Raw genomic sequence first — 8,598 nt, 5'->3', positions numbered from 1 at the left:
GGATTTACTAATCTTAACACTTACAATGAAATTTGAACTTGTACTCTAAACTCTAATTAGATATGAGTTGATTTCTTATTGATCGAACCAAGTATATATTAATAAAAAAAATGTTCAAAGTATATTGGATTTTCAAGGAACACTTGTCAATTTATGTTTGTTATCTAGTGTTTTAAGAGTATTAGATAAAGAATCTATATAAAGAAAGTTTTATTAAGAATACAAGGCATCTATGATATTGTATCAATAAGTCAAAACATTTTGTGCAACATCTTATTAGAACATTTGTTTTAACAAAACGGAGCACATCAAATTTTTCAAGCACATTCTTTAAAAAAAAAAAAAAAAATTTCAAGCACATGTATTCTAAACCGACCAATATTTAACAAGATAAATATATAGGGAAAAGTATTTGCGATCCTTGAGTATGCTGAAAAATGCAAAGGCAAATCCTCATCCCATGGATCAAGATCATGGTGTAAAAACAAAGAGTAATCGGTTCCTCTTTTCGTTTTCTGGTTGGGTTTCTAAGGAGCAAATGGGTGCTTTTTTAGTGCCTAGTACAGAACAAAACATGCCCCACTTTTAAGAAAAAAAGAGACTACGAAAGCATTTTCAAGATTTTTTAAAAAAATCAGTAAAAAGAAGTACTACCATCATAAACATCACTTCACAAATCCCAATAAATTTAAAATTTTGAAAAAGGAGCAAAGTAAGGACCCGACAGTGGGACCCCAACTCACGCCTCATATTTGTTTGGATTTATTCTGGCTTTTCAAGCACGCATTCATCAATTCTCCGATTTTAACTTAGGAACTACATTCAAGATTTTAAATAGTTAAAATACCTAATTCGCTATTATAAGTTGGACGTCTTATTTTCTCGATGAGACTTTAGTCCACTCTAATGAATGAAACAGACAAATTTCGTTACTTATTTGGTTTTGATAATTGCTTAGTTGTTAGTAGTAATGGTTGAACTGGTGGTCTAACACTATTTTAGCATCATTCTTTTAAGTATACGCTGTTAAATTATTCTGCTAATCATATAAATGTCGAAGTCAATGATCCTAGTCGAAGAAAATGGCAATTTACAGGTTCTTATGGTTTTCCAGAAGGAGGTGGAAGGCGTGCTTCTTGGGATTGTTTGAGAAGTTTATTGAATGCTACTTTATTATTGTGGTGCATCTTAGCTGATTTCAATTACATCATCGATGACCGTGAGAAGCAAGGGGGCTTTGATCGTGCTAGGTGGTTACTTAATGGTTTTAGACAAGTTGTTTCAAATGGAGGTTTGGTTGATGTCTTTAAGGAAGGATACCTCTTCACTCGATTTAAAAGTCTGGGTACGCCGAGAGCAGTTGAAGAAAGGTTGGATTGTGCTCTTGCTAATGAAATATGAATTCGTTTATACCCTAATACTAAGGTGGAGAATTTAGTAGTTCCTTCTTCTGATCACTGTCTGATTTTAACAAGGAACATGTCAATTGTGTTTAGGTGCCCAAAATATCTTTTATTTTCAAGAATGTGTGGTGTGTCAAACCATGAATTCATGATATTTTTTCTGACACTTGGATTTCTAGTGCAGGTATGCCGATTGCTGAGAAGTTAGAGCACTATGCCTCTAAACTTAGCTCGTGAAAGAGATTGATAATTGTCGAAGAGAATTAACCTAGTGTCGCAATCAAGGTTCAACAGCTGACCTAAATCATATGACAATTTTGAGGAAAAGGATGACCCAATTGATGATACAAGAGGATAAATATTGGCAGCTGATGACATGTCATCTTACGTAATTCTTAACATGTTTTTCAGTCTTTTTCAGTAGGTTTTAGCAGCAAAAAGGATGAGTATTAGAACAATTTCCTATGATTTCGGGACTTTTGTAATGTTTTCTACATTTGAGAAAATGATTATCCTCATAGGTTGAAAACCTGAAAAGGCAATCTATGCAAAAGTTAAGGATTATGACAAAGTAATTGCATCGGGTCAGACATGATTCACTTGGGGCATTTCAGTTGTCAAAACACCTCCGATTTGAAGCATCTGCGAATCAAAGACTCGGAACGGTGAAATTCAAAGTTGTTAGGGAGAATAGAGTTTATTGTGTTCAATGTATCTTTCCCATATATTTACCATTTTCCAAAATTTTGCAAAGATCTGTGGAGTCACGCCATTGGCAGACCACCACTTAATTAATAAAATTTGAGTCTGTGCATATTTATTTGGAATTCTCATTTATTCTATTTTCAAAATTTCCTCTATTTTTGATGTTAATACTTAAAGCAAATTTTTTTTAAAACTTTTCCATATCTTTTGAAAAATGTGAACAACAAACACATTCTCTTTGAACTCGTGAGTAGGAGAAGCGTTCGTCAACATCCGCCTCGAGAGTGGTTAAACTCTGCAAGAGAAACATGGCTAAACATTGTGGAAGGACTTCTGTCAAAAAATACAATAAAAAAGGTCGCTAAGATGAAAACCTAAAAGGGCGGCTTAGGCAATAGAGAGCGTTCTGGTGGACTGAAAACCGAAAGGGCGGTCTAAGCAAAAGTTAGGGGCACAAAAAAGGAAATATACTCCCGGTGGACTGAAGACCTGAAAAGGTGATCCAGACTTTTTAACTAATAATGGGCTTTCTCCCTAGGAAGTGTCTACTTCCCCATCAATTACTACCTTGTGTCGGGATTTATCTTGTCAATGGCTCGATTTGTCCCCAATGATATCATCTCCGTTGAAGTTTGCCTAGTGTTTGTACTGCAATGTCAGTCTGTCTCCCATCTCACCAGTCCCGTCTTGTTTCGTCAAGGTCACCTATTATATACAGTCATACAATTATACAGCCATACAAGTTGTACATTCATACATACATTCATGTATTCATACATTCACGCATACACGACATATACACAACATTATTCATACATGATTGCATTAGTCACCCAGAGTCTTGTTTGGCCGTATCTCTTCAGTTCGGTCTTAACCCAAACAGCAAGTGGCAGGTTCTACAAACGAACAACTTGCAAATACCATGTGCCAAGCGAATAGCTTGGAAATACCCTGTGCCAAGCGAATAGCTTCCAAATACCTTGTGTCAAGCGAACAACTTGCAAATATCATGTGCCAAGCGAACATGTTGAAATACCTTGTGCTAAGCGAACAACTTAAATACCTTTTATTTTCCCAAAAGTGTCATCCCCCGTATGTTAGATAACGAGATGTCACTCATCATGTGCCAAGCGAACAACTTGCAAATTACTTTCATTTTTATCAAAAGTGGCATCCCTAGTGTGTATGGTCTAGAGATGTCACAAAAGTTTCATCCCAAGTGTGTTTGGTCTAGAGAAGTCACAAAAGTGGCATCCCTAGTGTGTCTGATCTAGAGATGTCACAAGTGTCATCCCTAGTGTGTCTGGTTTAGAGAAGTCACATTTTCACAAAAGTGTCATCCCAGTGTGTCTGGTCAAGAGATGTCACATTTTCTCAAAAGTATCATCCCCATGGTGTCTGGTCTAGAGATGTCACAAGTGTCATCCCCAATGTGTCTGGTCTAGAGATGTCACATTTTTCAAAAGTGTCATCCCTAGTGTGTCTGGTCTAGAGATGTCACATTTTTCTCAAAGGTGTCATCCCCAGTATGTCTGGTCTAGAGATGTCACATTGTCACAAAAGTGTCATCCCTAGTGTGTCTGGTCTAAAGATGTCACATTTTTATCAAAAGTGTCATCCCAATATGTCGGGTCACGAGATGTAACTCATTGTGCCAAGCGGCAGGTTCTACAAACGAACAACTTGCAAATACCGTTTAATTTTTCTAAAAACTGTCATCCCTAGTGTGTCTGGTCAAGAGATGTCACTAAAAAAGCTTTTGTCATTATTAAGCTATTGTTCTGAACCAATACGATAATAGACAACCATTTTCCCCAGTGAAACTACACTACCCCCAATGGAGTTGGATCCCTTTGTTTAACGAACTTGGGTATCTTGTTTGTTGTTTCTTTCCCCAGTCATATCGTCTTTGTCGTCTTGCATTCATACTTGCATCACGAGCATTCTCGGTATCTTAAGGTCAAAAATGATGTACTCTGTATTTAAGTCTCTTCGGCCCGTTGAATCGAAAATTTCATCTTCGGTTCCCCAGACGAAGAAACTTAAATAGGGGCATCTGTCATACCCCAATTTTTGACTTATGATCCCGTTTCACTTTGTCTCTTGGCACAGACGAAGAAACTTAAATAGGGGCATCTGTCATACCCCAATTTTTGACTTATGATCCCGTTTCACTTTGTCTCTTGGCACAGAATGTTGTGTTTTCGAGAAAAATTTCGGCTGAGAGCTATTTTAAAATAACTCATTTTGGTTGGTCCATTTCGGGCCCACCTTTTTATTTATTTTATTTTATTTTAATTTTTATTTTAGTTTTTTATTTTTGTCATTCTTTCAGTCTTTTTATTTTGTTTTACTTTTATTTTATTTCATTTTCTGTTTTTTATTTTATATTTATTAATCTAAAAAAATGATTAAAAAGTGTCCAAAGGGGTCCGAAATTTTTTTAGCCAACGCCACCATTCGTGGCCTAAGTCAGGTGTCAACTTTCCCATTTCAAAAATCATTCAAATCACATTCATTCCCCATCAAAATTCATTAAACAAGTTTTTCATTTTCATCAACCTTTGAACCTATAAATAGAGCTCTCATTACTCACTTATACAGACACAAAAAGTTCTCTTGAGTTGTCAAATAACTTTTCTCTCTTCTCCCTCCTTTATCTTGTGTTGACGAGCTATTATTTTAATATCCCTCTTTTTCTGTCCCGTCGGATTTTAAGAGTGGTCTTAAGACCATAGTCCCTATTCAGTTTATTGTCCCTGAAAGGTATTTTAAAATACCTTATTTTTTGTTTTGTTTTTGGTCCATTTTTTATTTATTTTATTTTTGTTTCATTGTTTATTTATTTGATAGAATTTTAATTTTTGTTATTTATTAATTTACAATTAGAATGTATTTTAGGGAAATTGTAAATATAAAAAAAAAATATGCATTGTCTTTATTTATTTATTTATTCAGCTTTCATATATCAAAAATGCAAAAAAAAAAAAAAAAAGGTTTAGTTTATTATCCAAGGGAATGGGGATTCATTTTTACCTAATGTCACTACGGAATTCTCTCGCATTTAATTCATCATCATTTCAACTTTTAAGCCTTTAAACATAATAAATATAAAAACAAAAAAAACATTCAAATAGTCCAAAAAACAAATTTCAAAAAAAGAACTCTTTTCCTAAAAAACCATGATTTTTATCTAGAGATTTTTCTATTTTAATTTTCTTAAAAAAATTTAATCCATTTTAATATATTTAAACCCTTTTCTTATATAAACAAAAAAAACAAACAAATTTTTTCTTTGCCATTTGGCTTTTATTTTTAAAACCTTTTCAAAAAATAATAAAAAACATCAAACAAATCACTCAGTTTTGATCCCTCACGGATACGTAGGCAAAATACTTTGTCTTTCCAAATAAAAAAATAATAAAAGATAATTTCTCTTTTCCTCTTTACACTAATCTTTTTACAAGCAAAATAACAAATAATTTTAGCCAAAAATAAATAAAAGCAGGTTCCTATAGAATACTATAGACGTTTAGGGTGTTAATATTTTCCCTTTACGTAACTAACCCCCGAACTTTAAATCTCTAAAAAGTGTGGGTTTATTCGAACTTTTCCCCATTTCCCTTGAAAAAAATTAAAGCTTGGTGGTGAACCTAAATTTGTGAGTCAACGCTAATCAATAGCTTGATCTCCGAAAATCACCGCGACAAATACCCAAGGGAAACTTAAAAGACTATCTAAGGAAGTCAAAGAGATGTAAAAGCGACACAAAATTGTTGTAAAGAACTTGAAAGTGCAGATGGGACAACTGTCTACTGAATTTTCAAATGCTACACGAATAGGATTTTCCGGAACAACTCTAGATAATCCTAGAAATGAAACTTGCTAAATGATGGAAGTGGAAAAGTATGGAGTGAAAGAGATTGATTCTCTGACTACTAAAAGCAAGGTCACAAATGCACTGAAGCTTATGGTGAAGGAATGGTCCACTCTCAGGGATGTCTTACAAACCAGGAAGGTGACCAAGAACCAATGTTGCAACTTGCAACGTCCTCTTTAATTATTTAATTATTTTATAAAGTTTAGAGTCCACTTTGATGATTTATGTGATTTTATATGATTATGTGGTGTGTCGTTATTTTATTAAGTAGTGTTATTTTATTATTTAATAGAATAGGTCTTGAAAATAGAAATAAGATTTAAGTTGTGGGGGCTGATTTGGGAATTTAGAAGAGTTTAAGAGAATAAGTGGAGTTAAGAGAAAATAGGTAGGTTAAGGTTATAAAAAGAGAAAAGTGAAAGTCAAAATAGTTTTTTCACGTACAACCAGTTTTTGGAGAAAAAGGGAGAAAACCTAGAGAAGAGGAGGAACGAGAAGAGAACCTTGCAATCGATTTCTTAAGGTAAGGGTGAGACTAACATTCAATCTTCTTAAGCCTATGATTCTGATAATTAGATTTAACATGTTGGAGGTTTAGTTTGAAAATTGGGAATTAGGTTTTCCATTGTTGAGTTTGATTAGAAAAGTGTAGAAACCATGATAATTGTGTTAAGAATTGATGTTCAGGTTGTAGAATAATCATAGGTTAAGTTTTCTAACAAATTTGGGAGTTTGTGTTTGAGTCTAGTGAAATCAGAGCGATTCTTAAGTGAAAAACGCATTGTTAAACTGATTTTTGAACTGCTGTGAAGCTCAAAATCGGTCACCGATTTCTGAGCTGATTTTCTAGCTTTGGTTCGACGAAAATCGGCCACCGATTTTCTGGCAGGCAAATCTGGAAAATATTCGTAATTTTCACCCTTTTCTATTTTGAATTTGCTTTCGGTGTAAACATGAAAGTTGTAGATAATTGAGTTAGCTTTCCAATGGCTTTGGTTTCACTTGAAAATGATTTTTAGTTTTTGAGATATGATGAAAATAGTCCAACGAGGTCTTAGTGAAACCTTATGAAAATTCAGCATAACCGTTTCTAAGTTAATCCAAAACTTATGGGATAATACCAACCCTCAAAACTAGAAGTACTATGAGTTCAATTAAGGTGTTTAAGAGTATTTAACCCATGTTGTGAGTTGATCCTTGGGGTAGGAATGAGGGTTGAATATAATATTACTGATGATCTATGAAGCTATTATAATATGATTTAATGTTGATAGTAATGTAATATATTTGTATATGCATTATGTGAATTATATAAGATGTTTAAGTTGATGTTGATTATGATTTGATGTTGTTATATTGTGATATAATTATATATGCATTACTTGAATTATATGTGAATAATTGAGACGTTGTTGATTTGCATTTGATATTATTATGTCATGCTGTTTTTGTATACTACTGTGTTGCTGTTGTTATTTAACTAAGCTGCATGAGTCGGTCTAAGTTGATTAAGATGATGAAGTTCCAAATTATTGGATTATACAAGAGTTGTCGATTTAAGATGTTTAAGAAGTCGAGTCCATGCATTAGCATTCTTTGTTGGGGGCTTGATGCTCTGGAGTATAATAATACTTAAATAGCGATAGGGGCTTGATGCTCTGGAGTATATTAATACTTAAATAGCGATAGGGGCTTGATGCTCTGGAGTATATTAATACTTAAATAGCGATAGGGGCTTGATGCTCCGTATTGGTACCACATGCATATAAGATGTCTAAGTTGCATAGTCGAGTTGGAGTCGCATTTCTCGAGTCAAGGATGTTTATGTTGATAAGTTGTGAAGTTGTAATTGTTTATGCAAACTATGATTGAAGTGCTAAATGATATATTACTATCTATAATGAATATTAAGATGATTTGATGTTGATTAAATATAATTGTTGAATTATATGCTTAATATTATTGTTTTGTGAAATCTCACCCCTTCTGCTTGGAAATGTTGCTCTTCCTATGAGTAACTTGCAGGTGATCGTTAATAGGTTGTTGCTGTTGCTGTCGTGAGTGACTTATTCCTCACTGAGTCTTAGGATGCTCTGATACGTAACAGGATGAGATCTTTTGTGGCTATTTTCTATTCCTTTACGTATTATGTATATTTTAATAAGGCCTGCGTGCCAAAGACTTATTTATGTTAATGAATTTAATCCGCTGCAAAGTTTGAATTAATATGTTGATGATTTTTGGAAAGATAATTAGTTAATTACCTCATTTATGATTTTTAAGAAGTGTGATATCCCGTTTATGTGATGTTTTACTCTGATTATTTTATGAAATTTTTATGTTGGAAAAACGGGGTGTTACACAACCGCCTTTTGAATTACTTATTCTCACCCACCGCTAAACCACTTCATGAAAATATGGTCTTTGTTACCAAGGAAGATCGCAAGAAACATGATGACGAGCCTCCGAAGAAAAAGGAAGACCTCAGATGTTTTAGCATACTAGTTACCATCAAGGGATTCTATGTTGGATAAGTGATGTGTGACCTCAGATCTAGCGCAAATATGATGTCACTGTCACTATTCAATAAGATTCGAGGGTTGGAGTTGA

This window comes from Medicago truncatula, chromosome 4 (genome assembly GCF_003473485.1).
Source record: "Medicago truncatula cultivar Jemalong A17 chromosome 4, MtrunA17r5.0-ANR, whole genome shotgun sequence".
In the NCBI taxonomy this organism is placed as follows: domain Eukaryota; kingdom Viridiplantae; phylum Streptophyta; class Magnoliopsida; order Fabales; family Fabaceae; genus Medicago; species Medicago truncatula.
The sequence above is the reverse complement of the archived record's forward strand: the minus strand, read 5'-3'. Positions refer to the sequence as shown.